Genomic DNA, 15775 nt, shown 5'->3' on the forward strand with positions numbered 1-15775 from the left:
AAACCACAGGATTAACAGTTTTCTAGCAAAAGCAGTCACATTTATTAATGTCCCTCATGGAACTGTGGTCTAAAAAAATAAACTTAACCATTAAAAAAAGAAGAATCATCTGGAGAGTTTGTTTAAAATGTAAATTCTTGGGAAACACGCTGGGGGTTCTTATTCAGCAGGTCTGGGGGAGGGGGACCCTGAAATTGGAATTTTGAATAAGTTCCTAGGTGGTGCTGAGACTGCTGATCTAAGGACTACATTTGGAGTAGCAAATCCTTAAATAATACCTTTTCCCCAAGCAAGAGAGACTTTGTAGGGCAGGAAGAACTTCACTGGCTTGTTAAAATTAAAAGACAAGAGAAATGAGAATTGCCTTTACAGGGGAACTTTAGAGATGTCTGCGACCTCACTGACAAGCTTTGTTCATCGAGCCCTGAGCAGGATGAGATGATGGCTGGGTCAGATGGTGTGTTCAAGGGCAGGGTATCTTCATGAGTCAGCCTGGCATCACCCCCACCCCCACCCCCAGAGCTTCACAAGCTGCTGGGCAGAATGTCTAAGGCTACTTCAGTGGAAAGTTTAAAAAAAAAAAAAAAAAGCAAGTAATAGCACAGGATCAGAGGAGATGCAAGACTGCCCCCTGGGACTATGGAACAGTGACCACAGCTAGAGTTGTGACCTAGAGCTGAGCCTGCTCCTCACTGTGTCCTCATGGGACTTCATTCCCACCTCCAGCACCATCCTCACTTTTTCCCACACCTAGCTCTGACTTACCTCTATCCAGATGCCTTCCCTTCTATCTTTATTCTGCATCATCCCAACAGCTACATACTGATCTTTGAAAACTTTTAAAATACAGTTTTGATCCTACTAACAGTCCCTCCTTCTCTGTCGCTTCTTGCACTCCTGCAGCTTTTTTTTTTTCTATCTCATTTAACCCTTGCAACAACTTTATGAGGTGGCACTAGTGGCAAAGAACCTGCCTGTCAATTCAGGAGACTCAAGAGTCGCAGGTTCAATCCCTGGGTCAGTAAGATCCCCTAGAGGAGGGCATAGCGACCCACTCCAGTATTCTTGCCCGGAGAATCCCCATGGACAGAGGGGCCTGGCAGGTCTAAGAGTTGGACATGACTGAAGCGACTTAGCACACAGCACACACATTATCACTCCAGTGTATAGGTAAGGAAACATAGCCTAAGAAGTAGTTTGCCGTAAATAAACAACTTAGGAAAAATTAGAAGCAGAATTTGAAATCTGTTTTGTGTGACTCCAAAACCTAAGCCACCCTGCTGTTCAACCTCAGTTCTGTGTGAGTGAATGCCTTCTAGTATGTGTTGTGGTATTTGCTCTCCCTGCCCACTGGAAAGCTCACCTAGGCAGGTTCTGTGTGCTTTGGGAGAATATTTTAGTGGTTCTTTTCCAGGCTCACATTTTATGGCGTGCTTAGAGCTGCATTTCTTTCTGAGTAATCATTCAAGAGATATTATTTACCACTGATGTGTTGTTCACTGACATTTCTGAACATTGGCAGGGGGAGGCACATTGCTGGAAGCAGGAAGCATTTTTTCCTACTTACCAATCAGCTGTGTTTTCCATTCATATCTGTGAAACAGATTAAAAATCTGACTCCTAAGAGGAATAAAGAGCTCATTATTCATCATCATCTATTAAAAGTCTGTTTTGTGCAGAGCATGAGACTAGATCTAAAATGAGCCACAGAGGACCCTGATTTGGGAGGCTGCGGGCCCAGGATGTGCTAGATGTAGAGATGGGGGAAGCAAGGCCAACAAGGGAGAACAGGCAGAAAGCAGGGGGAAGCTGGGCTGGAGAAGGTATCATGACGGTGGCACCGGTCCCTGGACTGGTCTTCATGCTGGATCTAAAAGTCCGTGGCAAACACGGCTGCCCACCTGGGAGAGATTTACTGCAGTTGGGCCTGGGTGGTAAAGGGGCTGCAAGTGGGTGAGTGTCAGCTCTGCTCATACAGGTGCTTGGTCCACTTAGCACAGTAGTTCAGGCTGAGAAGGCATGGGAAAAGTTCACTGATTCATTCTTTCATCCATTTGTGCATTCAACAAATATTTACTGAGTATAGAACTTGCACTGAGAATGCAGCCATGGAAATTGGAGCACAGGCAGGTGTTAAATATTAATGGCACAGGGGTGACTTGCTCCCAGCAGTGATCAATACTATGACAAATATGAGCACAGTATTACAAGAGGGCTCCAGCTCTGTGCTTGGGCAGGGTGTCAGTACCCTGAGCCAAAGGTCAGGAGTTCAAGACCAGGCTGTAAGTACAACGTCCTCTGTGCCAGCAGTTCATTTGGATCAGATGAAGCAAGAGCTTTTCCGAGGTTCAAACCCTGCTTGTCCCTTGAGGAACAAACCATCTAATTGTAGAGACAGACCCTGTGCCCTTGCTAAGAAAGAGTGTAGTGTGTTGAGTGAGAACCAGATTTAGAACCAGAAGAACTTCTGTCTAGTCCCAGCCATTCCTTGTTCCTATAGCGTGGCTTTGAGCAAACTGCTTAAGTTTTAAGAGATTTGAACTCTTCAAGCCTCAGTTTACTCATTTGTAAATGGAAGAAACATTTACTGCTCTGTCTGCTTTACAGGATTCATGAGTGAAGATGTGAAAGGGTTTGGTAAAAGCAGCAGATCTTGATGAGCAGACAGACAGACACATACACCCTGAGCTTAATGAGCCCAGGATGTATAAGGCCAAGTACAGAGTTGGGTGCTCATGCAGCACTGAAAGGGCTGGGTCTGGAGAGACGGCCATGAGCAGTCTTCAGAGGGATGAGTGTGGCATGGGAAAGAAGGAAGTGGCCTGACATGGACACTCCACGTGGGCCGCATCTATGAAGGTCAGTCAGTCAGGAGGAGTCCCGAGGAGACTGCCAGAGAGACGTTTGGCAGGAGTCAAGAGCCTCAGCAGTGGGTATTGAGGCGTGAGCAGAGCTGTATAGGTTGGAAGGAACTAGCTGGTCGAGGAATCTTGAAGCACATAATCATCTCCTTACTTTATTTATGGTCCCAGTTTAGTTAAATCTCATTTAAAACATTAAGATAAATCATTTTTGTGATTTAAATAAATCATATATATTTTTTTCTTTCTCATAGAGATTTAATTCTATCACAAAGAAGGGAGCCTGACTTTTCTACATGTAAGATGTAAAGAGATCAGATGGGGTCAGGAATATGGGCCACTCTTTGAAGAAAGGTTTCCCTGGTGGCTCAGATGGTAAAAGCATCTGCTGCAATGCAGGAGACCTGGGTTTGATCCCTGGTCGGGAAGATCCCTGGAGAAGGAAATAGCAACCCACTCCAGTACTCTTGCCTGGAAAATCCCATGATCGGAGGAGCCTGATAGGCTGCAGTCCATGGGATCGCAAAGAGTCGGACACGACTGAGCGACTTCACTTCACTTTGAAGAAAAGCAAAGTTAGAATCCCTACCTTAAACTGTGTAAAAGATGAGTTTTAGATTAATTGAAGTCTTACGTGGGAATGGTAAAATGATAAAACTATAAAAGATCTACAGAAGGAAAGGTGAGAGAATATACTTGTGATCTTGGGGTGGAGAAAGACTCTTAAAGAAGGATCCAGAAGTGCAAACATATTAGTGATGGATTTGGCTACAACAGTGTTAAATTTCTGTGTTCAACAAAGGATGCATTAGATACAGATTTAAGAAGGGCACCAGGTGAAGGGGTAATGTTTGCAGTGCCTTAAACTAATGGAAGTCAATAGGGCAAGCAAGGAACTCCCGTAGACCAGAAAGAAAAAGATGGGAAATCCAGTGGAAACATAATCAGAGCCTATGTGGGGGCAAAGCCCAGAGGGGAAAACTTTCAGATTAATAAGTACACAAAGAGTAAAATTACAAAATCGTATTTATACTCACAAAATTTGCAAACACTAGAATATCAGATCATAAATACTGGTAAAGATATGAGTAAACAGGCAAGCATTGCAAATACACATTTCAGGGACAGACAAAATGTGGTGTAATACAATGGAATATTATTCAAACTTAAAAAGGGAGGAATGAAATTCTGACACCTGTTACACCATGGGTGAACTCAAAGACTATATGCTAAGTGAAATAAGGCAGACACCAAAGGACAAATATTGTTTAATTTCAGTTGTATGAGGTACTTAGAGCAGTCAAATTCATAGAGACTGAAAGTACAGTTTGTGGTTGCTGGACCTGGTGGGAGGGGGAGAATACAGTTAGTGTTTAATGGGGAGTTTCAGGTGGATAAGATGAAAGAATTCTGCAGGTGGATGGTGGTGAAGGCTGCACAACAAATGTGAATGTACTTAATGCCATTGAACTGTACACATAAAAATGGTTAAAATGGTAACTTTTATGTTATGTATATTTTACCACAATAAAAAATATTTTTAGGATGTTAGAGTCCCTTGGACCTCAAGGTGATCCAACCAGTCCATCCTAAAGGAAGTCAGTCCTGAGTATTCATTGGAAGGACTGATGCTGAAGCTGAAACTCCAATACTTTGGCCACCTGATGTGAAGAACTGACCCATTTGAAAAGACCCTGATGTTAGGAAAAATTGAAGGCGGGAGGAGAAGGGGACAACAGAGGATGAGGTGGTTGGATGGCATCCGACCAATATGGATGGTCGACCAATGTGGATGGTCATGTCCGACTCAAAGTGGACATGAGTTTGAGTAAACTCTAGGAGTTGGTGATGGGCAGGGAGGCCTGGCATGCTGCAGTCCATGCAGTTGCAAAGAGTTGGACACAACTGAGCAACTGAGCTGAACTGAACTGAAGACACTTGTCTGGAATTTTCCGATCATATGATGCAATGTGAAAGGCTCTTCCCCACATGCTATGCTTAGGAACCACTACCACACTTTACCATGGCATGTTGTCTCTGTGACTCTTTCCGAGGGTCCTCACATACCTAGGGGATATCTTGCAGGTCACTATGTATGGATGTGAGAGCAGGACCATAAAGAAGGCTGAGTGCTAAAGAACTGATGCTATTGAACTGTGGTGCTGGAGAAGACTCCTAAGAGCCCCTTAGACTTCAAGGAGATCAAACCAGTCAATCCTAAAGGAAATAAGTCCCGAATATCTGTTGGAAGGACTGATGCTGAAGCTGAAGCTTCAATTCTTTGGCCGCTTGATGTGAAGAGCCGACTCATTGGAAAAGACCCTCAGGCAGGGAAAGATTGAAGGTAAAAGGAGAAGAGGATCAGAGGATGAGATGGTTAGATAGTGTTACTGACTCAATGGACATGAATTTGAGCAAACTCTGGGGATAGTGAAGGACAGGGAAGCCTGGCATGCTACAGTCCATGGGGTCACAGAGTTGGAGGTGACTTAGCAACTGAACAACAACAAAGAATCACTTAGGCTTGTCCGTTCATAGTGGTGAGTCTCAGTCCCAGCTATCCTTTGGGAGCTTTGAAAAATGCTGATGTGTGGACCTCACTCTTCCAGTATCTAATTCAGTTGGTGTGGCCATGGGGCCTCATCTCTGCATTTAGTCAGAGATAGGTTATTTAAGTTATTCGAGTGTGTAGGCAGAGTTGGGAACCACACATAAAGAACTCTGTTTTGACAAAGAAGTAGGATGTTTTCTGGATATTATAGATGAGTAACTCAGACTCATTTGAAAAGATCCTGATGCTGGGAACGATTGAAGCAGGAGGAGAAGGGGACAACAGAGGATGAGATGATTGGATGGCATTACCAACTTGATGGACGTGAGTCTGAGCAAGCTCCAGGAGTTGGTGATGGACAGGGAAGCCTGGCGTGCTGCAGTCCATGGGGTCGCAAAGAGTTGGACATGACTGAGCAACTGAACTGAACTGAACTGAACTCAGACCGTGGGCTTCCCAGTTGGCTCAGTGGTGAAGAATTCACCTAACAATCAGGAGATGTGGGTTCAAACCCTGGGTCAGGAAGATCCTCTGGAGAAGGAAATGGCAACCCAACCCAGTATTCTTGCCTAGGAAATTGCATGGACAGAGGAGCCTGGAGTGCTACAGTCCATGCCGCTATAAAGGTTTGGACATGACTTAGCTACTAAACTACCACCACAAACTCAAAGACCATGTCAGGTAGCATACATCAGATGTCTGGGGCAGAGTGGCTTTGGGGAGGTGGGTTTGTCCTGGGAAGAATCCTGTAGGAGTGGATGGATCTGGAAGTGGTGGGGGAGCTATTTGCACCCCATTAAGAGGCAAGAAATGAGCAAATCACATTGCTTGATTTGGAGGAAGGAAAATAAACAAAAACCAAACGAAGTTGGGATTAAGTAATAAAACATGAGACAAAGGGACTCAGAATTCTGAGACGAAGGGCTAGGTTTTCTCTTCCTTCTGAACAAAATGTTATCAATGAGGAGTATTCACTTCTATGGAGAACCTTTGGGATATCCATTCCAGGCAATTCAGTGGTAAGAAAAGTAAGCCAAGACTCTCTAAGTAAAAATCTATCTATATCCTCAACAGTTCTCTATCAAAATAGCCCATGCCCCAATCTAAAGACAAGTTTTCATTCAGAACAGTATTTAGACCCACAAAACCATTTGACCAAAGGTCAGTTTATTTAATTTAGTGACCTGTGCGTGCTAAGCTGTCCAACTCTTTTGCGACCCCAGGGACTGTAGCTCACCAGGCTCCTCTGTCCATGGATTTTCCAGGCAAGAATATTGGAATGGGTTGCCATGCCCTTCTTCAGGAGATCTTCCCAACCCAGGGAGTGAACCCTCATCTCTTACGTCACATGCCTTGGCAGACGGGTTCTTTACCACTAGCGCCACCTGGGAAGACCTTAGTGACCTGAGTCAAACAGTTTTTTGAGGGATTGGTGATAATAATTTTAAAAGAAAACAGAGAACTAGCATAAAATTAGACTCTTTGGCTTTGTCATCCTAATTTTTTTTATGAAACGAAGTGAGAGAACTGATCAACTGATCAATCTGCTTCCCTTTCCCCAAAAATTATTTTCTCCAAATCGTCTCATGAGATCTGTAGAGAAATGGCTGTCCTGTGATAGAGGTCAGGTGAACCATCAAAACTCATCAGAATATATAATTTTTAAAATTCAAGGAATGAGAAAGAGGTTCTGGAGGGAACATGAGTGTTTATTTCGTGGAAATAGTTTTGTAGCGCTAAGAGGTTGATCAAGGCTCTGGAGGTCTCAGTGCATGGGAAGATCTTTGTTATCTACAGGCCACTGCCCTGACATCTCATTGTCTGTAACAGTTGAGAACTGAGAATAATAATATCAGTAACACAAGCTAACCTACCATTCCGTGCTTGCTGTGGTCTCTCTTTAGGTACTCTTTCATGACCTTGGCATGTATCAAGATTTATAATCCTCAGGATGACCCTTTGAGATGGGTATGGTTTTTCCCATCCTCATTCTAAGGATGAGGAACCTGGGATGGTGAGCCGTTCAATAATTCACCCAAGGTCACAGTACATTGCTGTCTTAGACTCAAATTAATCTTGTTCGGAGTCTGAGATGATTTCATGTTTTCCACATTTATCCTGGAAGAAGAAAAGGAAGGTAGAAACAAATAGTGTTTATTAAGTGTCAGCTACTTCACACGTGATTATTTCATGTAATACCCACAACACATCCTTCAGTTCAGTTCAGTCATGTCCGACTCTTTGCGACCCCATGAATCGCAGCACGCTAGGCCTCCCTGTCCATCACCAACTCCCAGAGTTCACCCAGACTCACGTCCATCGAGTCAGTGATGCCACCCAGCCATCTCATCCTCTGTCGTCCCCTTCTCCTCCTGTCCCCAATCCCTCCCAGCATCACAGTCTTTTCCAATGAGTCAGCTCTTCGCATGAGGTGGCCAAAGTACTGGAGTTTCAGCTTCAGTATCATTACTTCCAAAGAAATCCCAGGGCTGATCTCCTTCAGAATGGACTGGTTGGATCTCCTTGCAGTCCAAGGGACTCTCAAGAGTCTTCTCCAACACCACAGTTCAAAAGCATCAATTCTTCGGCGCTCAGCTTTCTTCACAGTCCAACTCTCACATCCGTACACGACCACAGGAAAAACCATAGCCTTGACTAGACAGACCTTTGTTGGCAAAGTAATGTCTCTGCTTTTGAATATGCTATCTAGGTTGGACATAACTTTCCTTCCAAGGAGTAAGCGTCTTTTAATTTCATGGCTGCAGTCACCATCTGCAGTGATTTTGGAGCCCAAAAAAAAAAAGTCTGACACTGTTTCCACTGTTTCCCCATCTATTTCCCATAAAGTGATGGGACCGGATGCCATGATCTTCGTTTTCTGAATGTTGAGCTTTAAGCCAACTTTTTCACTCTCCTCTTTCACTTTCATCAAGAGGCTCTTTAGTTCCTCTTCACTTTCTGCCATAAGGGTGGTGTCATCTGCATATCTGAGGTTATTGATATTTCTCCCGGCAATCTTGATTCCAGCTTGTGCTTCTTCCAGTCCAGCGTTTCTAATGATGTACTCTGCACAGAAGTTAAATAAGCAGAGTGACAATATACAGCCTTGACGTACTCTTTTTCCTATTTGGAACCAGTCTGTTGTTGTTCCATGTCCAGTTCTAACTGTCGCTTCCTGACCTGCATACAGATTTCTCAAGAGGCAGGTCAGGTGGTCTGGTATTCCCATCTCTTTCAGAATTTCCCACAGTTTATTGTGATCCACACAGTCAAAGGCTTTGGCATAGTCAATAAAGCAGAAATAGATGTTTTTCTGGAGCTCTCTTGCTTTTTCCATGATCCAGCTGATGTTGGCAATTTGATCTCTGGTTCCTCTGCCTTTTCTAAAACCAGCTTGAACATCAGGAGGTTCACGGTTCACGTATTGCTGAAGCCTGGCTTGGATAATTTTGAGCATTACTTTACTAGCATGTGCTGCTGCTGCTAAGTCGCTTCAGTCATGTCCGACTCTGTGTGACCCCAGAGACGGCAGCCCACCAGGCTCCCTCATCCCTGGGATTCTCCAGGCAAGAATAGTGGAGTGGGTTGCCATTTTGAGTGCAATTTGGGGTAGTTTGAGCATTCTTTGGCATTGCCTTTCTTTGGGTTTGGAATGAAAACTGACCTTTTCCAGTCCTGTGGCCACTGCTGAGTTTTCCAAATTTGCTGGCATATTGAGTGCAGCACTTTCACAGCATCATCTTTCAGGATTTGGAATAGCTCAACTGGAATTCCATCACCTCCACTAGCTTTGTTCATAGTGATGCTTTCTAAGGCCCACTTGACTTCCCATTCCAGGATGTCTGGCTCTAGGTCAGTGATCACACCATTGTGATTATCTGGCTTGTAAAGATCTTTTTTGTACAGTTCTTCTGTGTATTCTTGCCACCTCTTCTTGATATCTTCTGCTTCTGTTAGGTCCATACCATTTCTGTCCTTTATCGAGCCCATCTTTGCATGAAATATTCCCTTGGTATCTCTAATTTTCTTGAAGAGATCTCTAGCCTTTCCCATTCTGTTGTTTTCCTCTATTTCTTTGCATTGATCACTGAGGAAGGCTTTCTTATCTCTTCTTGCTATTCTTTGGAACTCTGCATTCAGATGCTTATATCTTTCCTTTTCTCCTTTGCTTTTCACTTCTCTTCTTTTCACAGCTATTTGTAAGGCCTCCTCAGACAGCCATTTTGCTTTTTTGCATTTCTTTTCCATGGGGATGGTCTTGATCCCTATCTCCTGTACAGTGTCAGGAACCTCAGTCCATAGTTCATCAGGCACTCTATCAGATCTAGTCCCTTAAATCTATTTCTCACTTCCATTGTATAACATAAGGGATTTGATTTAGGTCATACCTGAATGGTCTAGTGGTTTTCCCTACTTTCTTCAATTTAAGTCTGAATTTGGCAATAAGGAGTTCATGATCTGAGCCACAGTCAGCTCCTGGTCTTGTTTTTGTTGACTGTATAGAGTTTCTCCAACTTTGGCTGCAAAGAACATAATCAATCTGATTTCAGTGTTGACCATCTGGTGATGTCCATGTGTAGAGTCTTCTCTTGTGTTGTTGGAAGAGGGTGCTTGCTATGACCAGTGCATTTTCTTGGCAAAACTCTATTAGTCTTTGCCCTGCTTCATTCCGTATTCCAAGGCCAAATTTGCGTGTTACTCCAGGTGTTTCTTGACTTCCTACTTTTGCATTCCAGTCCCCTATAATGAAAAGGACATCTTTTTTGGGTGTTAGTTCTAAAAGGTTTTGTAGGTCTTCATAGAACCATTCAACTTCAGCTTCTTTAGCGTTACTGGTTGGGGCATAGACTTGGATTACTGCGATATTGAATGGTTTGCCTTGGAAACGAACAGAGATCATGCTGTCATTTTTGAGATTGCATCCAAGTACTGCATTTAGCCTCATGTAAAAGGCATGGCAAAGAGGAAGCACAGACTTAGAGCTTAACGACTAGTTAGTAAGAGGTGGAGCTAGGATTCAACCTGTGCTTTCTTCACTAAATCATGAAATTTCCATGTATCATCCAGCACAAAAGCACACTGAAGGGAGGAAGTCTCTTACCTAGATCTTCATCTTTACCTTTGTATAGTTTTAGCAAGTTGGTTGCCTGATTTCCTTGCTCAGTGCCAGGAAGTATATAGGGGGTTGGAGGGAGAAGGTGGGTAGGTGGATTGCAGGGGAAATAGAGCTGATGGAGAAAGAAATGTCCAAGAGAAGAGGATTATTAATAAGCAGTGTCTTAGCTATACATCTTTGATTTCTTTGAATAGACATTTTGCATTAAGAGTTATATACTTTCTTTAAAGGAGTCAAAGGAAAGAGACTGAGTGAGTTCATCAGGTAAATTTTGTAACTTTCAAAAATAGCATGAAGAGAATCCTTACTTACATTCAGAACACAAAATCAGGTGCAACCAAGAACTCTTTTACAAGGCAATTTTGACTCGAAAGAGACTCACAGAGTCAGAGAACAAACTTATGGATCCCATGGGAATGATAGGGAGTTTGGGATGGACGTGTACACACTGCTATATTTAAAATGGATAACTAGCAAGGTCCTCCTGTATAGCACAGGGGACTCTGCTCAATGTTATGCGGCAGCCTGGATGGAAGGGAAGTTTGGGGGAGAATGGATACAAGTATATGGATGGCTGAGTCCCTTCACTGTTCACCTGACACTATCACAACATTATTAATTTACAAAATAAATTACAAAATAAAATGTAAAATAATACAAAATAAAAAACTTAAAAAAGCAATTTTGACTCTGAAGAATACTTTGCCATTTACTCTAAACAATGTAACATCTACAAGATGATGATTCCAAGATTATTAAATATGTATCAAAAGGTATGGGGAGCGTGGACACAATTGTGGGATGTGGTGCAGGGCCTGTGCCTAGACACGCCTTCCTTCCCCACTGCCCTGCGGTCCTCTTCAGGGCCCAGAAGCTTGTTTGGGGATCTTCTGAGAAGTCAGCCCTATTCCCTCTGCCCCACCCATCTCCTCCCTACGGTTCTCACACTCTGAGAGCCTCTGAATTCTCGTTAAAACACAGATTGCTGGGCGCCTCCCCTGGAATTTCTGGTTCAACAGTCTGGTCTGAGCAGACTTGTGTTTCCAACAAGTTTCCAGCTAATGCTGGTGCTGTGGTTCAGTGATCACACTTTGAGGACCACGGCTCCAGAGAGAGTTGCTCTCTCCTTGGCTGCCCTGGTCTGCTTAGTTGTTTTATTTCCAACTTTGCCAAGCAATTTCTGTGTCTTCTCAGGAGCCTGAAAGCTTCTTGAAGGAAGCAGCTGGTTTTTGGACCTGGGGGGAGAATGGTATAGCAGGATGCTGAGGGTCTCCTGGGAGAGGGTGCCTGCTGAGCAGAGATGGCCCAGGGCTGGGGAGTCTATGCAGTAGGATGCTTTAGTCACAGGTCTCTGCAGCCTGCATACCAACTCCAGACCCTGTTGAGGTCTCACATACCCAGTGGAAAGTTAGACACTGCAATTACACAGAAAGAGCCAGCTGTTTCCAAAAAGGCAGGAACAGCACTCCCCAGGACCCCTGTCACGGAGCATAATTCAGGAAGAGGTGTTTTCTCTACTCACCCACAAGCCACTTTTTTGGTGCCTCAGGGAACCCAGGCCATCACTAGCAACACCTGAGTGAGATGAGAGTGCCCAGCAGAGCAGGGCATCACCCAGGGCCACACTGTCCAATATGGTAGCCGTTAGCTACACGTGACTATGTAAATATAAATGCAAATTAATTAAAATTAAAGAAAATGGAAAATTCAGTTCATTGCCACACTAGCCACATTTCAAGGGCTCAAGAGTCACTGCTAAGTCACTTCAGTCGTGTCCGACTCTGTGCAACCCCATAGACGGCAGCCCACCAGGCTCCCGAGTCCCTGAGATTCTCCAGGCAAGAACACTGGAGTGGGTTGCCATTTCCTTCTCCAGTGCATGAAAGTGAAAACTGAAAGTGAAGTCGCTCAGTCGTGTCCAACTCTTAGCGACCCCATGGACTGCAGCCTACCAGGCTCCTCCGTCCATGGGATCTTCCAGGCAAGAGTACTGGAGTGGGGGTCACAGATGGATGGCTAAATGGCCATCCTGTTGGACGGCACAGATATAGAACATATCCTGCACTATGGAAGGTCCTATTGGCTAGCCCTGCTGTAAGGGAGTGATGGCATCCCAGGACAGGGTGGTGCATTGTGCCCCTCCCTCTACGTGCTGCTGCCGCCCAGGAGCTACAAAGACAGGTGCCCGAGAACAGATGCTCCCCTCCATCTCCCCACTTTCCTCCACTTCTTGGGCCAGCCAGGGCTTCACTGCTGAGTGTGGCAATGGCACCCGTGGGACAGATGGGAAGTCCCAGAGCAGGTGGAGTCAACTCCCTGGGACTCCCAGCAGGACTTCCATGGGGTGGAGTCCTCCTGACTTGCTCAGATTCAGTTGGGCCACCCTCCTTCTATTCCCTTCTGCAGGAGGAGCTTTCTCTCCACACACTCATAAATTGGGTGTGTGCCTTCTCTCGTCAACTTTTAAAAACAGCCCACTCTGAGTTAGAATCCAGAAATTGAAAAGGATGGCAAATGGAACAGTGGAACTGGGTGATCCAGGCCAATGGAAGCTTCTCCAAGACTCAGTGTCTGTTGGCAATAAGGTTTCCCAACCCTCCCTGGAGACCTAGCCATGGTCTGATAAATCTCCATAGACAAGTTACCTAATCATAGGTAGCTTAAATGTCCCTTCATCTTATTCCTCCTTAACTCATCATAAAAGGAGAAAACAGAATCTAATTTCATCTGGGCTGGCTAAAGGCCGAGGTGGATGGGAGGGAAAAGACCCCAGCTGGCCTTTCAGGTGTGTGTGGACTTAAATTTAGCAGATGGGCCCTGGTCTGTCTCTTCCATGATCCTTTTCAAGTCCTCATTCCTCAGAACTGTAAGAGTCCTAGTCGACGGCTGGGTAGCAGAACAAGGACCCACCATATATGGAGCACAGTAAGGGGAGAGGGAAATAGTCTAAGGACAATTATCTCAGCCAGATAATTGCAGGTGGTCCAGTTTCAGGGCAAACTGTACCCGCAGCCAGAGTTTAGAAATATCTAGAGTGTGTGGCAATGGGGAACCAGAAGTCCATTCATGCTGGGGTCTCAGCCGCCCCCTAAGAGGTTTATCATAAGAGAACAGGAGTTAGGGCATTGCAAGCTTGGTCTGGTAGGTACAGATTCTAAGAAGAAGAGGGCAGGGAACCCCACACACAACATGGTGTCTGTCACTCAGATTTGTCTCCAGCCCAGCATGGGGAGATTGGCACAAGCTGACTACTCCAGACACACCCTGGAAGAGCTATTTGACTCCAGATGGAAATGCAGGGCCCATGACACCACTAGGGGTGACAAAGCAGAGTGGTGATCAGAGGTGTCCTTTCACATTTTCCAACAGAACCCAACCAACAGCTTTGGTGCCTGAAGAACTCTGGGTCATCAAAGATGGTGCAGAAACAGGATCAGAGGCAGGGGAGACTTGGTGGGACCCAACAAAGACCTCAGTGAACTGGAGAACTCAACAAGCCCTGGGGACATGGAGATGCCGATTTGAACAAAGGAGACGATGGGTATGGTAAGAGACCACAAGGATGAGCTGTCTTCCATTTTCCAGGAAATTCTGTCCAGAAGGGATCGAGTGAGGTGGAGCCAAGTAGGCCTCCACACCTGAGCAGTGTCCAGAGCAAAAGGGCAGAGTTAACCAGAGTAAGGAGGAGGCTCTCACAGGGGGTGGGAGCCCTGGTGAGGCTGGGGCCCATGGGAGTGAGGAAGCTGTCAACGTGGGAGGGTGGCCCCATGTGCGGGAGAGACCACGTGTGGTCAGGAAGGGGTCTCCAGTGGAAAGGAGGCCCAGTGTGGAGAGTCAGGCCTGAGACAGGTGAGAAGAGAGTCTTTCGGGGCTGGGGGTGGGGTGCACCCTGACACAGACACTCTAAGACCCTAAGTGGAGTGAGGAGGGAGTCTGCCTATGGTGTGGGTGTGTATGTGTAAGTGAGTTCAGCCGTGTCTGACTCTTTGCGACGCTATGGACTGTAGCTGCCAGGTTCCTCCACCCATGGGATTCTCCAGACAAGAAATACTGGAGTGGGCGCCATTTCCTCCTCCAGGGAATCTTCCTGACCCAGAGATCGAACCTGAGTCTCTTATGCCTCCTGCATTAGCAGGTGGGTTCTTTACCACTAGCGCCACCTGGGAAGCCCCTGCCTAGTGGGTAGCGCCCTGCAGACCATCAGACCCCAGGTGGGTGAGGAGGAGTCTGTGCAGGGGGCACTGCAGCACCAGATGTTGGTGCCCGAGTGGGATGGGGTGGGGGTCCTTGTGAGAGGCTGGTTCAGGGCAGGATGCTGGTGTGCTCACTGAGGAAGGCGTCTGCATAGTGCCCGTGAGGGTGGGTCTGGGCCTCGCTCTTCTTTGTGTCCTGGGCAGTGGAAAGGATTAGTAAAGGCTCAGGAAACGGCAACTGTTGAATGGACAGTGAAGTAATAGAAGAGACCCAGGACCAAGCCCCATTTTTATCATTTATTGGCCAAGAAACACTGGACAAATATGCTCCTCTTTGACAAGGGATCACTGTCCATGATGCCACTCTGAGAAGCTAAGATGCTGGACACATTTGAAGGATCTGATCTCATTTTGCCTACCGGGAAAGGGGACCAGTACCTTCTCTGATGGGCAGGACTTCCTCATCTTCCCTTGCTTCCCTTGGCAACCCTCCTGGGCAGTCTGTTTGTACAGATCAGGCCTCTGATGCCTGTTCTGCAAAGTGACAAGTGCATGGGGTGAACTTCCCAAAGTCAGCTGGGATCAGTGGATGCAGAACCACAGTAGACATATAGCAATGTGCCTCTGGGGAGCCTGAGGCGCTGGTGAGCAGATGTCTGTGACCTGCTTCCTCAAGCCCTGTCAGCTTATTGGCCTTGCTGTTCTCTGCAGATCTGTACAGCAAGCGCCCTGCCCTCTCACAACATACGCAGCACTTTCACAGCAAAACAGGGCCTCACTGTGGCCAGGGACGAGGACATCTCCCGGTTCTAACACACCCTGGCTCTACCAGGAGCTTGCATCTCAGGGAGGGCCCTGGTCACCAGACCCCAGGCCAGCAGCGTCCCTGGCTTGGGCAGCTGAGGATGTTGTGTGTTTGTGTTCTGAGGTCTTCACCCTCAGATTCTCCCTCCTGACTCTGTGTCCAGTGAGCACAAACTTATTGACAAGCAGCCTGGACTTGAAGGGCATCTAGAAGAGTCTTACCAGATACTGACCCCTCGTTCTGTATACA

The sequence above is a fragment of the Bos mutus genome, chromosome 1, assembly GCF_027580195.1.
Source record: "Bos mutus isolate GX-2022 chromosome 1, NWIPB_WYAK_1.1, whole genome shotgun sequence".
Taxonomy (NCBI): domain Eukaryota; kingdom Metazoa; phylum Chordata; class Mammalia; order Artiodactyla; family Bovidae; genus Bos; species Bos mutus.